General features: G+C 40.8%; 1 protein-coding gene across 4 annotated transcripts in view; it reads left to right on the plus strand.

The window, feature by feature from the left end:
• The first annotated feature begins 2,309 nt into the window (after window positions 1-2,309).
• CEP350 (centrosomal protein 350) overlaps window positions 2,310-20,889 on the plus strand; it is a 155,356-nt gene continuing 136,776 nt past the window's right edge. For 3 of the 4 annotated variants that reach the window (XM_012444581.3, XM_012444586.3, XM_012444584.3), the window contains exon 1: window positions 2,622-2,642. The gene's annotated coding sequence lies outside the window, so the exon portion shown is untranslated. Of the gene's footprint in view, window positions 2,643-20,889 lie in introns of all 4 variants that reach the window. The other variant, XM_012444585.2, reaches the window with a different exon arrangement.

The following is a 20,889-nucleotide window of genomic DNA, read 5'->3' on the forward strand; positions in this document are numbered from 1 at the left end:
AAAATACAAAAATTAGCCAGACTTGGTGGTAGGCACCTCTAGTCCCAGCTACTCTGGAGGCTGAGGCAGGAGAATTGCTTGAACCAAGGAGGTAGAGGTTGCAGTGAGCCGAGATCACGCCACTGCATTCCAGCCTAGGCGACAGAGCAAGATTTCATCTCAAAAAGAAAAAGAAAAAAGAAATAAGAGTCTAAATTAGAAGAGTAGTGGTGCAGCTGGACAAAAGGGAAGTCCATATAAGAAATATGAATCAGTGGTATTTAGAGACTTAAAGACTGGGTGGAAGCAAGGCATAGAAAGGGGTATATAATATTTCTGAAACTTTGACCCTCTTAGTTCTCAGAAGAGTGTTCTGTGATGGCCATTAACAGAAATACAGGGGAAAAGAAGAGGAGCTGGCTTCATGGGTCTGAGGAGAGGAAAAATGATCAGCTTAATTTGGGAGCTGAATGTGCTGGTGACTTCTCTATCTATGTAGAGATGGGTAATGATAATTGGAGATTTAGTCTAGGGCCAAGATCCATTATCCAAAGAGTGGTGAGAATCAAAGCCATAGTAATCAACAAAGAATACAAAGAAAAAAGCAATCAGTGTCTACTAAAAAGTAGGAGAAACAAGGGAGCCATACAGAACACCTATTACCGGCCTAACACTATGGAGATGTCTGGGAAGGGTGACAAACCTTTTCACATTAAGCCTCCAATCTTGTTCCAGAGATTAATTACTCTCATGAAACTATATGCAACTAGTATAAAACGATAGACTCAAGGGCCAATCTGTAGGGTAAACACAAGAGTAATGGGATGTTAGAAAGACATTGATATGTCTGGGGAATTTAGGAGGTGAGGAGAAGACAGATCAACACAAGGTATAAGAAGTAGAAATTGTGCATAGGCTGATACCAGGATAATACTGCTCCTGGCACAGTGACAGAACTTTGGTGGTTTCTCTGTTGCCAAGGGGATAGCATGGGGCTGAAAAAGTACAGGCTTTGGGGTAAAGGAGATCCCAAATATTGTATCTCCCTTTTATTGATGGTATAAAATTGGGCAAATTACTTAGCTTTTTCAGTACCTGTTTCTTCGTTTTAAAAAAGTGAGTATATTTAATAAGGTGGTTGTTTACATTCAGCAAAATACCGCATGAAAAACATCTAACACAGGGCTTTAAACAGCAAGACTGGGCAAAACATAAATAACATTTTCCTTATGTTGCCTTTCTTGCTACCACTTGCACCATATGATTACCCACATTTCCTGTTCCCTCCAGTGCAGCTTCCTGGAGACAGATTTTACAAGTCTGCAGGACTTCTGTACATCCTATTCAGGCACAGCTATAGGCCCTATAAAGAGGGACCATTTACTGCCTCCTGCTGTCATTGATATTCGACAAACATTTATTGAACACCTACAATGTCCTAGGCCATATTGGAGTATAGAGAGATAAAAGAGACCTTAAAGTCCTCAAGGCACTTAAAGATGAGAAACAGTCTCTGGGTAAATAACTATCGGAGTTCAAAAGGTGGACAGAAGTGATGGGCGGCGAGTTTGTGTGCAGTGAGCACCTAGTGGAAGGTGGCATTATTTGCAGGAGAGAGGACCTTTAAACCACGTCTTGACAGATGATAGCATTCACCACGCGGAGACTGGGAAACAAGGACAAAGATATGAGAAGATACGTTGGCAATAGAGGGCCGCTCAAAGCACTGTTATATCAAAGCCAGGACGTAACGGGAGGAAACTCCGTTTTACTTGCCCATGTAAGTAAAGTCTTAAGTCATTAGAGTGCATGCTAAACAGAACTGCAACCCTCGCGAATAAAATGGCCACAGTGACAGCAGTGGGTAACGGCAGAGCTGCAACTACTCTGACTGGGGTGACGATTTACTTGGACGACAATTGGTGAAACATCGTAAACTCTCAGAAGCTGCCGTTTCTAGACTTTGAGTTCGTTCTTGTCAAATCCGCAGCTTGTTTTCTCGGCCCGGGGTGAAATGCGCAGCCAGCAGGCCCAATGAGCGTCAAAGGGAAGGGGCAGGGGTGGTCTCTTCTGCGGATACACTTTGGCTCCTCCCGAGTCCTAAGAGCTTAAACTTCGCCACGCCAAACATGGCTTCCTCTCGGTGCCGCTCCCTCTTTTATCGCGCTCCCACTTTTCGGCCACACTCAACATGGCTCTGACCAAAGGCTGCATTCCTGTGGCACCGTCTCGGGACAGTTCTCGCGAGGCTTGCCTGGGCCCTATTGCTCCCGCCCTGCCTCGCGCCGCCGCCACAGCCACTGCCGCTGGCGCCGCTTCTTCTCCGTGTCAGTTGTTGGGCTGTAATGGCGACTGGGCCGCCCCTGCCGAAGTGACTCCCGGGCGGGGGAGCGGGGCCAAACCTGCGCCAGAGGGAACTGCAGAGAGCCGCAGCTCGGGGGGTGACTTGCCCTAGGGGAGGGGAGGCAACGTTTCCTCCTCGTCTTCCTTCCCAGCGGACCGGCGGATCCCCGGAGCCGGTTCGAGGCGGGCACCCGGTGCGTCCCCGGAGCAGGGAGGCCAGGCCGGGCAGCCCTGGGGCCGGTCGGGGCGGCGTCACTGCACCCTCCGCCAGGCCCCGCGGGATGCACCGTGGGAGCCGAGGGCGGAGGCGACACTCTCAGGTGAGCCGCAGGAGGACCTGGTTGGGACCGTGGAGTCTCGCTCAGCCTCAACTGTCTCTGTCCGCGGTCCCGGGTCCCCGGTGGCGGCGAGAGAGGCGGGGCCGGGCGCGGGGAGTCTTGGCTCTGCTTGGCGTACCCCTTGGGGAACCTCCCTTGGTTCTGAGGCTTTTCCGGGTCCTGGGTTTCGGGTCCCACCAGTGCCTGCTGAAGATGGAATTTCCTTCGTTACCTGCCAGTGTCCTCCCCCTCGTCCGCCCCTCCTCTAACCTGCAAAGAGGTAAGATACTTCTTGCCTTTGGTCTCCGGAGAAGTGTCCCTTCTTCATTTGGAGATCAGGCATATTTGGGGAGATTCCGTCCACTCCAATGGCAGGGATGATGAATTTCTGTTCCTTTTCGGTGGGGATCACATTCTCAAGTATAGGGAAAACTTTGATCTACTCTAGTCTAGCGGCTACTGAATGTAGTCTACCGGTTTATTCACAGATAATTTAGGAAGAGATTTACAAGCTTTATGTTTTGGAAGTTGTCAGTATTTTCCTCCGCTTTCTTTTAAATGCAGCTCAACATGCTAAGTAATATTTAGCTGATGTCACAAGATATGAATTGGAATTTGCCTGGATTTATAATTTTCAGATAGGAAGTTGCACATAGGTATAGATTTTAATGTTTTAATGCAATAGCAAATCCTTCATATGGGAAAAAACAGGTTGTCAGAAGTAGTGATTAATATCCATGTACTCCACCTGCTTGTTTTGTTTTGATGGTGATCCTTGTTTCGAATTTGGGGAAGTCGTTATTGTTGCCATGTTAACGATACCTCCTGCCCTGTATTTGAAGAGTTTTAAAGGAAAGATTATTTTTGAAGAGCTCGTAACAACCTGAAAAGTTCTGTAGAAACACTGATAGAATACTAAAAGTTGCCCTCTATTCTAAAAATTTCTTAGTTTAAAATATTGTTTTTAAACAAGGAAATGCGCTGCTAATGACATGGAATTGTGACTTTTAGGGATTAGCTGTTAGACCCATGCTGAAAGTTGCTTCAAAGCCATGGGCATGAAATAATTAGTTTTGGTGTGCTAAACTGACAAATTCCATTTAATGTAATAAAATAAATCTGAATCATTTGAACTATCATCGCATCAAATTTAAGATACTGTAATTGAAAATAAACTTCAAGCTAGAATACATTGTATGTGTGGATAAATACAAGTGTATCTCTATCTCTTCTGTTCATCCTCAGTAGCAGAACTGTATGTATGTAGAGATGGCAAGTTATATATGTAAAAAGTTTCATACATATTTGAAAGAATTGCTGTGACTTTCTGAGATAAATTGATGTGTGTGTCATGTAAGAGCGTTAATAATTGAATAACCAACCTGTGGGGCAATCAATTTATGAATTATAAAGTTTTTGAATTTTTTCCTTCTTTTGTCAGTCTTTTGCCCATTTTATAACACTTCTACCATAGCATGAGCAGAAGAAAGGAGATGAAGTCCCGTTATAATCAATGTTATTTGTTAAATTGCTATAAGTTATAGTGGGAGCAAAAAAGTTGTCTAAAATAACTGACATCATTTTTTGGTGTGCTTCCATATACATTATTTTATTTAGTCTTTACCGTGATCTTGTGAAATAGGTGTGGCAGATATCATTTTGCAATTGTGGAAACTGACACATAAAATCATTTATGTGAATACCTCTCATTTCTGCAGATAATCTGGAATTTTATTTTTAATATTAATATAGGTAATCTGACATTTGGTATTATTTTAAAATATTTAAAAAATTATTCTATTTTTGTTCCTTTTTACATGCCCCTTATGCTGATGATCATCAGTTCTTTAAAAACATTATCTTGTTAATTATTGACAAATCATGAATTATAATGGATCACTTTACTTCTTTATGTATATACTTTTTGCTTGAACAAGATTTTTCAAGTGTAGTTCATTTATTGTCTTTCACTTTGTTTGGATACTCAGTTCTGTCCTCTTTATTCTTCCAGTCATTTATACTCTTAGTTATATAAAACACTTGATCAGTAGCGTAATCGAAAAGTAGTAGCATCTTGATTTTATTGTTGAGACAACTGATGATTTAAAAAGTTAATTCTCTGTGTATAATTGTGATTGTTATTTTTGCAATGTGAGGGAAACTGAAATAATTTTTCTTACCGACTTTTCCCATGTCAAAAAATTTTAGTGTCATAGTTAAAAATAAATAGATTGCATAGTATTTTTTTCTGTATTGATTTTTTTTTGTTGTTCATTATTACCCTAAGTGTGATTTTATATTTACTTGTGGTTATTTTGAGTTATTCTTTCCCTTTCTCATCTGGTCTGTAAGTTCCATGATGGCAGAGATCCTTTATTCACTATTATGTACCCAGTGCCTAGCATATGGTAATATAGTCAATAAATACTAGTTGAGGAAATTGACTAAAGAGTGGTCCCAGGATAATATTTTAAAAGCAAAACAAAAAACTAGTTCTTAGTTCCTAGGCACACCTCAACTCTCGGGAATATGTTCCAGAGATATGCTCAGATTTGCTAGGTAGCAAGGGAATGACAGCCTGGGATTAAAAAGTCACTGAAAATAAGCCACAGTGGAAACTTGATTGACTATTTTAATGATTTGCTTAGGTGCTCTGGCAATTGTTATGGTAATTTAAAGAAAATAGAAACTTTAAGACCCTAACCTGTTATACTAGTATTACAGTATTGTAATAACTTTGTAATTACAGGCTTGTAATAACTTTTTTTTTTTTGAGTTAGAGTTTCGCTCTTGTTGCCCAAGATAGAGTACAATGGCACGATCTCGGCTCATCGCAACCTCCGCCTCCCAGGTTCAAGAGATTCTCCTGCCACAGCTTCCCGAGTAGCTGGGATTACAGGCTTGTGCCACCATACCTGGCTAGTTTTTTGTATTTTTAGTAGAAATGGGGTTTCACCCTCTTAGCCAGGCTGGTCTCGAACTCCTGACCTCAGGTGATCTGCTTGCCTTGGCTTCCCAATGTGCTGGGATTACAAGCATGAGCCACTAAGTCCAGTCAGGCTTGTAATAACTTTAAGTCACTTCTTAATCACAGCGTTGGGAATTTAAATTTTTCAAGGCCATCTAGTCCAATTCCCATATTTTATATGTACGAAAACAGAGGTTGTATAGGGGTGATATCTCACACATAGTTGATTTCATAACTGGTAGAAGAATCTACTACACAGCTGCTGAGTCTGTGATATTTCAGATAATTATAAAATCAGAGCATAATTGTGATCAACTGGCAGTCTAATCAGTATTAATTAAAAACTCAAAATGAGCCTTTTTTTCCATGAATCAAAAGTGTTAACTTAAAAATGAATCTGATCCCTCTTCTCTGTAATTGGGACTATGAATTGATACCATTGGAGCAACCTTTTGGAAGGAAATTTGGCATTTTGTAACAAAATTAAAAGTGTATATACTCTTTCATAAAATCATTTCCTGTTTAGGAGTTTATCTTACATAAATTTTAACACAGCACAGTAATTCTATAAGAAAGTTTATGTTAGCATTACTATGCAGTTGTTAGCAGGTTTCTGAATATCTATATTTACTTCATGAGCAGCAGATGAGCATATCTTTCAGCTCCTGGGACCGTGCACTGGGTTTTCTGGGTTCAAAACCTAACTGTGACTCTTTCTAGCTGTGACTCTTGGCAAATTACTTAAAGTCAACTATAAATTGGATATCTAGTAGTTCTCATCTTACAGGGATACCATGAGAATTAAATGAGTTAACACTTATGCCTTAAGGAAGCATAATAAGCACCACATAAGTGTTTGCTGTTACTATTATGTATTGACATGGAAGAATGTTCATGATACAAAATTGAGTAAAAAAATAAGTTGCACTACAGAATGTGATTTATTTAAAAAACACATAGGGCTGGGCATGGTGGCTCATGCCTGTAATCCCTGCACTTTGGGAGGCCGAGGTGGGTGGATCTGAAGGTCAGAAGTTCAAGACCAGCCTGGCCAACATAGTGAAACCCCATCTCTACTAAAAATACAAAACTTACCTGGGCATGGTGGTGTGTGCCTGTAGTCCCAGCTACTCGGGAGTCTGAGGCATGAGAATTGCTTGAACCCAGGAGGCGGAGGTTGTGGTGAGCTGGGATAGTGCCACCGCACTCCAGCCTTGGCAACAGAATGAGACTGTCTCAAAAACAACAACAAAAACCACATGGACAAATAAATGTAGTTTTGTTTTCATTTTGCATGTGACTAGAAAAAGGTCTATTTGGACAGACATAAAACCATTACATGTGTTATCCCTGGGGGAGTGGATGACTTTCCTTTTTAACTTTAGGTGTTTTGTATGGTTTTACTGTAAGACTCACTTATAATTATTGAAACTTTTTTCTAAAAAAATTGAAGTAAATTTTTTCTTGTATTTTATAGTGATATAAATGTATTTTTTGAATGTGATTTTTAGAGATCTATCCATTTCATCAACAGAATATCTCATAATTAGGTCCTATGTCAAAACTCTTGTTGATGGAAGGGCCGGGACTCAGTGGCTCACACCTGTAATCCCAACTCTTAGAGAGGACGAGGCGGGTGAGTCAGTTGAGGTCAGGAGTTCGAGACTGCCTGGCCAACATGGGGAAAGCTTGTCTTTACTAAAAATATGAAAACTATCCAGGCATGGTGGCAGGCCTATAATCTCAGCTACTGGGGAGGCTGAGGCAGGAGAATTGCTTGAACCAGGAAGGTGGAGGTGGCAGTGAGCCAAGATTGTGCCACTGCACTCCAGCCTGGGTGACAGAGCAAGACTCTTATCTCAAAAAATGCAAAACAAAAAACAAACTCGACTTTTGTTGGCCAGGTGCAGTACTCCTGCCTGTAATCCTAGCACTTTGGGAGGCTGAGGCAGGCAGATCACCTGAGATTAGGAGTTAGAGACTAGCCTGGCCAATTTAGGGAAACTCTGTCTCTACTAAAAATAAAAAAACTAGCTGGGCGTGGTGGCAGGCACCTGTAATCCCAGCTATGAGGGAGGCTAAGGCAGGAGAATCACTTGAACCTGAGAGGTGGAGGTTGTAGTGAGCCAAGATCTCACCAATGCACTCCAGCCTGGGCGACAGAGGGAGACTCCATCTCAAAAACAAAAAACAAAAACACACACAAAATTTTTGTTGATGGAAGGTTGAAATTTAGGAAAATCCATAATAAAGATATTTGGTTTTTGCTAGCTTTGTAACCTTAAGTCTTATTTCTTAATTTATGAAGTAAACCCATAGGCTAGATCAGTGTTTCTTAAATGTAGGATTCCTAAACTGTGCACTGAGGTAAGTCCTCACTTAATATTGTCCATAAGTTCTTGGAAACTGCAACTTCTGGTCACAGGAAGCATTAAACTTCTAAGACCCCAAACACCTCTAATGTTAAACATTGAAATAAATGTGACCTACATGTAGACTTAAGAAATACTAAGAAAAGTCAAGTAAGGTAAATATTTACCCACTTATTTCAGTTCAGGATGGCAAGTGGCTGGAGCCTGTCCTGGCAAGCATCGTAGGTAGCATTTATACACACGTGTGTGCGCGCTCGTGCTCTCTCTCTCTCTCTCTCTCTCTCTCAGACTGGGACCATTTAGACATGCCAATTCATGTCAGTTCACCTAATGCGTGCACCTCTGTGATGTAGGAGGAAACTGGAGTATACAGAGAGAAGCCACACAGTCATTGGGAGAACATGCAAATTCCACACAACATGGTAGCCCTGGCAGGAAATCAATCTTTATTCTCATCAAAATTGTAAAGAAATGACATTGGATGAAACTGTGTTATAGAGGACGTGCTGTACTGTGGAACACCATTGTAACTCACATGGACGCTATGGGATATTTGAGAAATTTCCAGGGAAACAGCAATATTGGATAGCTGTGGGATATTTAACATCTGTAGGACACTGCTCAAACTACCAGTTTGAGATAGTGCACAAAAGATTATGTGACATTCTTTCTGATGAGAATGTGTCTTCAAAAGCTAGGTTTTGGGAGGTTGCTGTCATAAAAAGCAAGTACTGTGCAAAAATCAATTTGGAGCAGTAAATGAAGGTGATGGTGTCCAAAATGATTTGAAGATTTGCGAAACTGTGTAATGTCTAGTAGGTGCATACATCCTGTTAAATAATTGTGGTAATTTAGTAATAAAAATATTTACTTCAATTTATACATATTTATTTTTCAAACTGCTACTAAGTTGTTAGGCTATAAATACTTATTAGGTTGTGGACTTTACTTACTAAATGGAACTGTTAGGTATTTTTTTTTGGCCTAGGGGTTCCATAAGAAAAAAAACTGTCGGGTGGGCATGGTGGTTCATGGCTGTAATTGCAGCACTTTGGGAGGCTGAGGCAGGCAGATCATGAGGTCATGAGGTCAAGAGATCAAGACCATCCTGGCTGACATGGTGAAACCCCATCTCTACTAAAAATACAAATTAGCTGGGCACGGTGGCATGCGCCTGTAGTCCCAGCTATTTGTGAGGCTGAGGCAGGAGAACTGCTTGAATTCGGGACGTGGAGATTGTAGGAGCTGATACCGCGCCAGTGTAATCCAGCCTGGTGACAAAGCAAGACTCCATCTCAAAAAAAAAGAAAGAAAGAAAGAAAAAAATAACTGTCATACTGTGGGTTCTGTGCACTGAGAAGTTTGGGAACCTCTTGAACTTTTGACCAGGACAACCACAGTAAGAAATATATTTTCCAGATGCTGGGTGTGGTGGCTCACGCCTATAATCCCAGCACTTTGGGAGGCTGAGGTGGGAGGATCATGTGGTCAGGAGTTCGAGACCAGCCTGACCAGCATGGTGAAAACACATCTCTACTAAAAGTATAAAAAATTAGTTGGGCATGATGGCGCATGCCTGTAGTCCCAGCTACTTGCGAACCTGAGGCAGGAGAATTGCTTGAATCCGGCAGGTGGAGGTTTCAGTGAGCTGAGATCATACTGCTGCACTCCAGCTGGGCAATAGAGCGATATTCTGTTTCCAAAAAATATATATATATATATGTTCTGTGCTCCCAGAGGTTGATTTTTTTACATTTATCTTTTTTATTTTTTAAAAAATTAAAAGAATAGCCAGGCACGGTGGCTCACGCCTGTAATCCCAGCACTTTGGGAGGCCGAGGCAGGTGGATCACGAGGTCAAGAGATCAAGACCATCCTGGTCAACATGGTGAAACCCCGTCTCTACTAATACAAAAAATTAGCTGGGCATGGTGGCGCGTGCCTGTAATCCCAGCTACTCAGGAGGCTGAGGCAGGAGAATTGCCTGAACCCAGGAGGCGGAGGTTGCGGTGAGCCGAGATCACGCCATTGCACTCCAGCCTGAGTAACAAGAGCGAAACTCCATCTCAAAAAAAAAAAAAAAAGAATAGACGTATGTTACATGTGTATATGTATATATAATGAAACAAAGGTTTCACTTTTAAAGTTTAAGAAGCCCTCACAGCCAGGCACAGTGGCTCATGCCTGTAATCCAGCACTTTGGGAGGCCAAGGGAGGCAGGATCCCTTGAGGTCAGGAGTTTGAGATCAGCCTGGCCAACATGATGAAACACCATCTCTACTAAAAATCCAACAGAATTAGCCAGGCATGGTGATGTATGCCTGTAATCCCAGCTACTTGGGAGGCTGAGGCAGGAGAATCACTTGAACTTTGGAGGTAGATGTCACAGTGAGCTGAGATTGCCCGACTGCACTCCAACCTGGGCAACAGAGAGACTCCGTCTCAAAAAAAAAAAGCCCTCACTGCTTTCAGTACACCTGATATTTGCAAATCAATTCTATTTAGTTCCATTAAAAAAAAATGCTAGCTCCAGTCCACTATATTGATTTGTTTTGTTTTGTTTTTAACCTACTAATAGGTTATGACTACACATTTGAAAGCATGAGGCTGGTTGACTCCTAATGTCCAGCTTTAATACGGGTTCTCTGATTAGTTATAAATGAAGTTAGACTACACTTTAGCTTTTATTTTAGATTTCAGTTGGGTGGATACATGTGCAAGTTCATTACATGGATATATTGCACCATGCTGAGGTTTGGACTTCTATTGAATGTATCACTGAAATAGTGAATGTAGTACCCAGTTGGTAGTTTTTCAACCTTTACCCCTTACTCCTCACTTCCCACTTTTTTTTTTTTTTTCCTTGAGACAGAGTCTCACTCTGTCACCCAGGCTGGAGTGCAGTGGCACAATCTAGACTCACTGCAACTTCTACCTCCCAGGGTTAAGTGATTTTCCTGCCTCAGTCTCCTGCCCTGACCTCCCAAGTAGCTGGGACTACAGGTATAAGCCACTGTGCCTGGCTAATTTTTTGTATTTTTAGTAGAGACGGGGTTTCACCATGTTGACCAGGCTGGTCTCGAACTGATAGGCTCAAGTGGCCTGCCACCTTGGCCTCCCAAGGTGTTGGGATTACAGGCGTGAGCCACCACGCCCAGCCCTTTCCCACTTTTGGAGTCCACAGTCTCTTGTTTTCAGCTTTATTATTTATTTATTTATTTTAATTGTACTTTAGGTTCTGAGGTACATGTGCAGATCATGCAGCATTGTTGCATAGGTACTTACATGGCAAGGTAGTTTGCTGCCTCCATACCCCCATCAACTATACCTGGCATTTCTCCCCACGTTAACCCTCTCTACCCACCACTGTCTGTCCTCTAGCCCCCCGCAACAGACCCCAGTGTGTGATACTTCCCTGTCTGTTTTTACCCATTGTTTAGACCACACTTAGAACGTGTGATACTTGATTTTCTGTTTCTGTATTAATTCGCTTAGGGTAATGGCCTCCGGCTGCATCCATGTTGCTCCAAAGTATATGATCTCATTCTTATTTATGGCTGCATAGTATTCCATGGTGTATATGTACCACATTTTCTTGATCTAATCTACTGTTGATAGGTATTTAGGTGATTCCATGACTTTTCTTTCTTTTTTTTTTTTTTGAGACGGAGTTTCGTTCTTGTTACCCAGGCTGGAGTGCAATGGCGCAATCTCGGCTCACCGTAACCTCCGCCTCCTGGGTTCAGGCAATTCTCCTGCCTCAGCCTCCTGAGTAGCTGGGATTACAGGCACATGCCACCATGCCCAGCTAATTTTTTGTATTTTTAGTAGAGACAGGGTTTCACCATGTTGACCAGGATGGTCTCGATCTCTTGACCTCGTGATCCACCCACCTCGGCCTCCCAAAGTGCGCCACCGCGCCCGGCGATTCCATGACTTTTCTATTATGAATAGTGCTGTGATAAACATACTAGTATAGGTGTCTTTTTGATAGAATGACTTATTTTCCTTTGGATAGATATCCAGTAGTGGGAATGCTGGGTCTAATGATAGTTCTAAGTTCTTTTTTTTTTTTTTTTTTTTTTTTTGAGACGGAGTTTTGTTCTTGTTACCCAGGCTGGAGTGCAATGGCGCGATCTCGGCTCACCGCAACCTCCGCCTCCTGGGTTCAGGCAATTCTCCTGCCTCAGCCTCCTGAGTAGCTGGGATTACAGGCACGCACCACCGTGCCCAGCTAATTTTTTGTATTTTTAGTAGAGACGGGGTTTCACCATGTTGAGATAGTTCTAAGTTCTTTGAGAGATCTCCATATTGTTTTCCACAGCAGATGAACTAATTTACATTCCCACTAGCAATGTACAGTATTCCCTTTTGTCTGCATCCTTGTCACTAGTTGTTTTTTTAACTTTTTAATAATAGCCATTCTGACTGGTGTGAGACGGTGTGTTTTTAATTTGTATTTTCCTGGTGATTAGTGATGCTGAGCATTTTTTTCATATGTTTGTTGGCCACTTACATGTCTTCTTTTGAGAAGTATCCATTTATATCCTTTGCTCACTTTTTAATGGGGTTATTTTTTTTTTCTTGTTCATTTAAGATTCCTTGTAGATTCTGGATCTTATTCCTTTGTCAGATGTATAGTTTGCAATTTTTTTCCCCATTCTTTAGATTACCTCTTTACTTTGTTGATTGTTTCTTTTGCTATGCAGAAGCGCTTTAGTTTAATTAAGACTTGTTTATTAATTTTTGTTTTGTTGCATTTGCCTTTGAGGATTTAGTCATAAATTCTTTGCCTATGCCAAAGTGCCGAAGAGTTTTTCCTAGGTTTTCTTATAGGATCTTTAGAGTTTGAGGCTTTACATTTAAATCTTTAATACCTCTTGAGTTAATTTTTGTATGTGGTAAAAGGTAGAGGTCCAGTTTCATTCTTCTGCATATGCTAGCCAGTTTTTTTTTTTTTTTTTTTTTTAGTAGTTGTGCAGCTTTATTTCTGGGTTCTCTATTCTGTTACCTTGATATGTATCTGTTTTTGTATTGGTAACATGCTGTTTTGGTTAGTATAGCCTGGTAGTGTAGTTTGAAGTTGGGTAATGTGATGCCTCTGGTTGTGTTCTTTTTGCTTGGCTATAATAAGGCTCTTTTTTTGGTTCCATATGAATTTTAGAATTGTTTTTTCCAATTTGTGAAAAATGATGATAATTTGATGGGAATTGAATTTTTGGATTGTTTTGGTCAGTATGGTCATTTAAATATTGATTCTTTCAATCCATGAGTATGGAATGTTTTTCTGTTTGTGTCATCTGTGATTTCTTTCATCAGTGTTTTGTAGTTCCCCTTGTAGAGATCTTTCGCCCCCTGGTTAAATTTATTCCTGGATATTTTATTTTATAATAAAAGGCTGGAGTGCAGTAGTGCAATCATAGCTCACTGCAGTCTTGACCTCTAAGGCTCAATTGATCCCCCAACCTCAACCACCTGAGTAGCTGAGACTTACAGGTGCATGCCACCACACCTGGCTAATTAAAAAAAAATTTTTTTTAGAGACTAGGTCTCCCAGGCTGATCTTGAACTCCTGGACTCAAGCAGTCCTCTTACCTTGGCTTCCCAAAATGCTGGGATTACAGGCCTGAGCCACTGCACCTGGGCTTAACATTTTTAAATGAAAAATAACCAACTATTCTCAACAATAAAAAGCAGTGAGTTGTATTGTTTGACATTTTTCAACTCCTTTCAATGTCTGGTTTAATAGAATATATCTGGATTCTCATATCTGCTTCTGCATTCAGTCTACTGTGCTATCATATGTCATATGGCCTTTGGAAATCCCCATTATACACTCATAAGAGAATGAGAATAAAAAAGACAAAGTCTTAATATTATTATGGAAATAGTTTTGATTTCAAAGATGCTTCCTGGAAGAGTCTGAGAGACCCTCAAAGATCTCTGAACCACACTTTGAGTACTGGTAGTATAGATTATAAATTCAGACTAGAAAAGAACCTTACAGGTCATATGGTCATCTCTTCTTGAGGCCACCTCTTCTTGTAGTTGTTTCTGGTTTATGCAGCTGGATGACTGAGATAAGAAATACCTCATTCGTTTTTTGTGGGATAATCATGAGCTGGCTTTTGGAGATGGTAAGTTTGATGTGCCTTTCAGATTTCTAAATAAGCAGTTTGATATGTGAGTTAGGATTATCAGAGGTAAAATCTGGAGTTTTGGTAGTTTTTCGCATATAGGTGGTTTTGAAAGCCTTTTGCAAGAGTGAGGTAGCCCAGTGAGAGAGTATAGTGTTAGAAGCAAAAAAGCTGAAGATCAAATCCTCCTGAACTTCAAGGTTTAAAAGCTGTATGGAGAAAGACTAGCTAGTTAAGGAGACAGAAAGAGAACTAGAGAAGTGGGAAAATCAGAGTGTAGTATATAGAAGTCAAAGGAAAAGAGTGTTTTTAGGGAGTGGTCAATTGTAATGAAGCTGCCCAAGAGGTCAAGTAGGTTGAGGATTGAAAATACCTATTAGATTTGGAGATGACGAGGTTTTTGGTCATTTTAACGAGAGTTGTTATGGAGAAATGGGGATGGCAACCACATTGGAGTTGCTCGAAGAGTGATTGAAAAGTCTAAATGGACACTGAATGTATTCAACTTTTTTGAGAAGTTTGTGAAGGAAAAAGCAGTGGAGAAAGGTAGTGAGTTAAGGGAATTTTTTTGTTTGTTTTTTTTTAGGTAAGAAAACTTGACTATATATAAATGCTGATAGGGAGAGTCTCAGAGAGGAGAGGAGATTGGAGACACATGTGAGAGAAAATAATTTGATGGTGTGGTTTCTTGAGAGAACCTGGGTGTGAAGATCCAGAAACAGGTGGAATATTCTTATGGCTTCTTTCCTGTAAAAGTTACTTGTTCTTTTCCCATTCTCTCTCTATATGATCTCTAAGCCTGCATGTTAAGAGAGGAAGTTAAATATAAATGTAATTATTTTTAATTTCTTGGCTACTGTTTTGTGTGAGCCTTTGTACTTCTCCCATGAGGTTGATATTTTGGTGATATTTGAAATGGGGGGTCTTTATTGGCTTTAGATCGTGTTTGCTGTCAAGCAGTCAAACTTTTAAAGTCACATCCTTCTTTGATTTATAGATGTCTATGCTTTTTATTTATCTCATTTTAACAGGATTCTTTTTATACCATCTAGTAGCTTTGCTGAAATTGTGTTTCTATTTTGTATTGCCAAGTTAAATTCATCTTGGCTAACTTTTGGAAGTTATTATTACTTTGATCTTTCGTTTATATTAAATTAAATTAATTAATTAACTTTGAGGCAGAGTCTCACTCTCTTGCCCAGGGTGGAGTGCAAGTAGTGCGATTTCTGCTCACTGCAACCTCCACCTCCTGGGTTCAAGCAATTCTTCTGCCTCAGCCTCCTGAGTAGCTAGGATTACCATGCCTGGCTAATTTTGTATTTTTAGTAGAGGTGGGGTTTCTCCATGTTGGTCAGGCTGGTTTTCGAACTCCCCACCTCAGGTGATCCACCCACCTCAGCCTCCCAAAGTGTTGGGATTACAGGCATGAGCCACTGTGCCCGGCCTATATTTTATATGATACAATTAGTATGTCAAATACAGTTTCTTTCATTCCTCACGTTATTTGACTTTAATATGATCAAAGCCCTATTGTTTGTGTAGTCTTTGATTTTTTTTTTTTGTTTGCCTGCAGCATCTCGTTTCTCTATAAGATGCTAGTTAATCTCATTGTAAAGCGAACACTAGAATAATGAGTCACTACAATGAATAATAAAAGTATTCTTTAATTTTTTTTGTTTTTGTTTTTTTACATAGGGTCTCACTCTGTCACCCATGCAGTGGCATCATCACTACTTACTCCACCTCTTGAGGCTCAGGTGATCCTTCTGTCTCAGCCTCCTGAGTAGCTGGAACTATAGGCATGAACCACCATGCCTGGCTGATTTTTGCATTTTTAGTAGAGTCAGTGTTTTGCTATTTTGCCCAGGCTGGTTTCGAACTCTTGGGCTCAAGTGATCTGCCTGCCTCGGCCTCCCAAAGTGCTGGGATTACAGGCGTGAGCCACTGCATTTGACCTTTACATTTTAAGAATTTTAAGAAGCTTGGAATAGAGTAAGGAGACATACTAAAGTGATATAAGTGCTATATTACTGGTTTCTGAGAACTGTGGCAAGGGCATAAGAGAGGAAAGAAAGGAAACAATGGCCAATATTTGATCCTTTAACAACATAAATATGATCACTGTCAGATCTTGAATGATCTTGTCCCCTTCCTTCTCCAGCTTTGTCTCTCCCAAGTTTTCTTCTCCAACACACAGGATATGTCATGCTTCTTTCTTGTCTCAGGGACCTTTCTACATATTGTTCCTACTCCTGGGAAAGCTTTTTCTTGCTTACCTTAGCTAACTCCTTTATCTATCCTTTTAGGTCTTAGCTCAAATGACCGTTTTCTTTCCACTTCCCAGATAAGATGAGTTCTTTCTGTTATGTGCTGCCATAGCACTTCCATTTTTCCTCATTTTCATCCTATTTGTAATATTTGTTAACTGTTAACCTTTAGACTCTGTGAGAGTGGGAGCCATGTGGTTTTTTTCATTGCTGTACCCAAACTGCTTAGGAGTATTTATTAAATGAATGGGTGGCATGGGTCAGATTGAAGAAGAGGTTTTCATGGCTCCGGAAGGATATCAATCTGATCCAGCAATGGAGGGGATAAAGGAGTTTGCTGAAACAATTCACCTGCCCTGTTTAGGAGGGATGTGAGAATAAAAAACTTCATCTGTAGACATTTGTGAGGAAGTCCCATCTATTGGGGGTGAGTTTGATAATAGTTGAGGCACATAGGTTAAAGGAACATTCTCTGAAAAAGTTAAAGGGTGGTTAGGCATGGTGACCCATGCCTGTGATCCCAGTACTTTGGAAGACTGAGGTGAGAGGATCTCTTGAACCCAGGAGTTTGAGACCAGCCTGGGAAACATAACAAGACCTCCAAAAATAAAAAAATATGTCTGGCATGGTGGTGGCATGTGCCTATAGTCCTAGCTACTTGGGAGGCTAAGACAAGAGAATTGCTTGAGCCTAAGAGATTGAGGCTGCAGTGAGCTGTGATTGTGCCATTTCTCTCCAGCTTAGACAACAGAGTAAGACCTTGCTTAAAAAAAAAAAAAAGGAAAGAAAAGAAAACAAAGAAGTTAAAGTGCAGCGATGTAATTTATGGAGGAGAAGTTCTTAAGATGGCAATCTAGGTGGGAAAGCAAGGTGCCTTATAATGATGAGCTTATGGGAGAGGATAGGGGATTGTTGTTATAGATGGTGGCTGAGTTGGAATATTATGAGAGGCATTATGTGAAGAGACTGTTGGAGGGCTTCAGAGATTTTCAGCAGAGCTGGATTTAATTTGCAGTTTTGTCACTTACTAGCTGAATGACCTTGGTCTAGTTCCATAGTCTGTCTGATGCTGTTTCTTTATTGGTAAAATGGATGTAAGGAAACTTGCCTCATAGGTTGTGATAGAGATAAAAAATAATATATGGGAAAAAATAAAGTCCTTGGCCCACATAGAAGGATATATAAAGTGATATAGCTGTGATTATTACCTTGTTAATTGTCCTCACAGTAACCTCCTCATAGTGTTAGAGGTCTATAATTTTGGCTTCTGGTTTAAGGGTAGTATGGCTGTCAAGTGTTCTGGAGCTTTGGAAGACCAGTGTTGTCAGGTGGTGGGGGGATAGGATCAGTTCTCTCCCTTGATGTTCATCTTTATGGAATCAACAGTGGTTTTGGAAGCTTCAGACTTCAAAAAGTAGGTCTGAAGATAATCACTAGAGCTGTAGTTCTCAAAGCTGGCTATGTTTTGGGATCCCTGTAGACCTTTAAAAATACAAATTTTGGGGACTATTCTCAGACCTGCTGATTCAAAATCTCTTGAAGGTGGGCATGTTTGTTTTTAAAATGTTATCCAGATAGTTGTCTTTCTAATGCTATGTGAGAAAGCATGCTCAGGAGACAAGAACTCTGCACCTGCTTGGAGGAAGACATTGCGTGGCTGCTGTGAAACTCACCTCAATAGGAATGATTGGGAATGTATGTGTGGGTTATTTGGGAGAAAGTTATCTTTATAAAAAGGCTTAAGAACAGCAGGGCACAGTGGCTCACACCTCTAATCCCAGCAGTTTGGGAGGCTGGGCAGGTGGACCACCTGAGGTCAGGAGTTTGAGACCAGCCTGGCCAACATGGGGGAAAGCCCGTCTCTCCTAAAAATACAAAAATTATCTGGACACAATGGTGCACACCTATAGTCCCAGCTACTTAGGAGACTGAGGCTGGAGAATCGCTTGAACCCTGGAGTAAAAGTTTGCAATGAGCCAAGATTGTGCTACTGCTCTCCAGCCTGGGCAACAAGCAAGACTTCATCTCAAAAAAAAAAAGGCCCAAGAACTAGCTCAGAAGTGGAATGAGGGAAGTGTAATGATTTTAAAGTATTATATTTAAAAGATTTAAATAAAAAGGATGTTTCCTATATATCTCCATTTGCCATGGATTGAAATGAGCAGATAATATAATAACTGTAATTGAAGGTACATTTTGACATTGACTAGCATTTTAAGACTAATATTTTGGGCTGGGTACAGTAATTGCAGCACTTTGAGAGGTCAAGGTGGACAGATCACTTGAGTTTAAGAGTTCAAAACCAGCCTGGGCACCGTGGCCAAACCCTGTCTCTACAGCATACACACACGCAGGCACGCGCATGTGCACACACACACACACAAACACATGCACAAGCTGGGTATGATGCGGTATGGCTGTGGTCCCAGCTACTAGGGAGGCTGAGGTGTATCACATTGAGCCTGGGATATCAAAGCTGCAGTGAGCCGTGATGGCACCACTGCATTCCATCCTGGGCAACAGAGTGAGACACTGTCTTAAAAAAAAAAAAGACTAATATTTTGTGCATTATTTTCAACACCAGTTCACAGCATGGGCCCTAATTTATTTTTAAAGAAGCCAAGCATACTATGTTTCAATAAATATGTATTCATATATTCAAAATTTAGTGTGATAAAGTTCTTCTTGAGTTTTAATAGAAATTTCCTGACACCTTACACTAAAATTGACTCCAGATGGATTAAAGACTTAAACATAAGACCTAACACCATAAAAACACTAGAAGGAAACCTAGGCAAAACCATTCAGGACATAGGCGTAGGCAAGGACTTCATGACCAAAACACCAAAAGCATTGGCAACAAAAGCCAAAATAGACAAATGGGACCTAATCAAACTCCACAGCTTCTGCACAGCAAAAGAAACAGTCAATAGAGTGAATCGGCAACCAACAGAATGGGAAAAAATTTTTGCAGCCTACCCATCTGACAAAGGGCTGATATCCAGAATTTACAACGAGCTAAAAAAGATTTACAAGAAAAAAACAAACAAGCCCATTCAAAAGTGGGCGAAGGATATGAACAGATACTTTACAAAAGAAGACATACATGAGGCCAACAAGCATATGAAAAAATGCTCATCATCACTGGTCATTAGAGAAATGCAAATCAAAACTACATTGAGATACCATCTCACACCAGTTAGAATGGCGATCATTAAAAGATCTGGAGACGACAGATGCTGGAGAGGATGTGGAGAAATAGGAACACTTTTACACTGTTGGTGGGAGTGTAAATTAGTTCAACCATTGTGGAAAACAGTGTGGCGATTCCTCAAGGACCTAGAAATAGAAATTCCATTTGACCCAGCAATCCCATTACTGGGCATATATCCAAAGGATTATAAATCGTTCTACTATAAGGACACATGCACACAAATGTTCATAGCAGCACAGTTTACAATAGCAAAGACCTGGAACCAACCCAAATGCCCATCGATGATAGACTGGACAGGAAAAATGTGGCACATATACACCATGGAATATTATGCAGCCATTAAAAACGAGGAGTTCGCGTCCTTTGTAGGGACATGGATGAACCTGGAAACCATCATTCTCAGCAAACTGACACAAGAATACAAAATCAAACACCACATGTTCTCACTCATAGGCGGGTGTTGAACAAGGAGAACACATGGACACAGGGAGGGGAGCACTATACACGGGGGTCTGTTGTGGGGGAGTGGGGGGGACAGCGGGGGGTGGGGAGTTGGGGAGGGATAGCATGGGGAGAAATGCCAGATATGGGTGAAGGGGAGGAAGGCAGCAAATCACACTGCCACGTATGCACCTATGCAACAACCTTGCATGTTTTTCACATGTACCCCAAAACCTAAAATGCAATTTAAAAAAAAATATATATATATATATATTAAAAAAAAAAAAAGAAATTTTATTCATAGAGATAATACTTTCTTTTTAGATGTGGAAAAGTGATTCAGTGATTTGTGGAAAAGTGATTCAGTAATAGAAAATAATTTAAACCAAGACTGTATGTTTTAACCGAGTTAATCATAAGCATGTATAGTTTAGATTTGAATAGTATTTGTAAAAATAGAGAAATTAAAGTGAAAAGGGAAGGAGAGGAAGTCAGATAAAAGATTATAAAAGAAAACAGAAAATAAGTGAAAGGGAAAAAATATATTTTTATATATATATATATAGTCTTGCTATATTGCCCAGGCTGGAGTGCAGTGGCTATTCACAGGCACAATCCCACTACTGATCAGCACGGGAGTTTTGACCTGCTCCGCTTCCGACCTGGGCTGGTTCACCCCTCCTTAGGCAGTCTGGTGGTCCCTCGCTCCTGGGAGGTCACCATATTGATGCCGAACTGAGTGCAGACACCCGATTGGCATAGCGCACTACAGCCCAGAACTCCTGGGCTAAGTGATCCTCTAGCCTCAGCCTCCTGAGTAGCTGGGACTGCAGGCACGTGCCACCGTGCCT

This window comes from Aotus nancymaae, unplaced genomic scaffold (genome assembly GCF_030222135.1).
Source record: "Aotus nancymaae isolate 86718 unplaced genomic scaffold, 86718_ANA_hifiasm-v0.15.2.pri h1tg000108l, whole genome shotgun sequence".
Lineage (NCBI taxonomy): Eukaryota > Metazoa > Chordata > Mammalia > Primates > Aotidae > Aotus > Aotus nancymaae.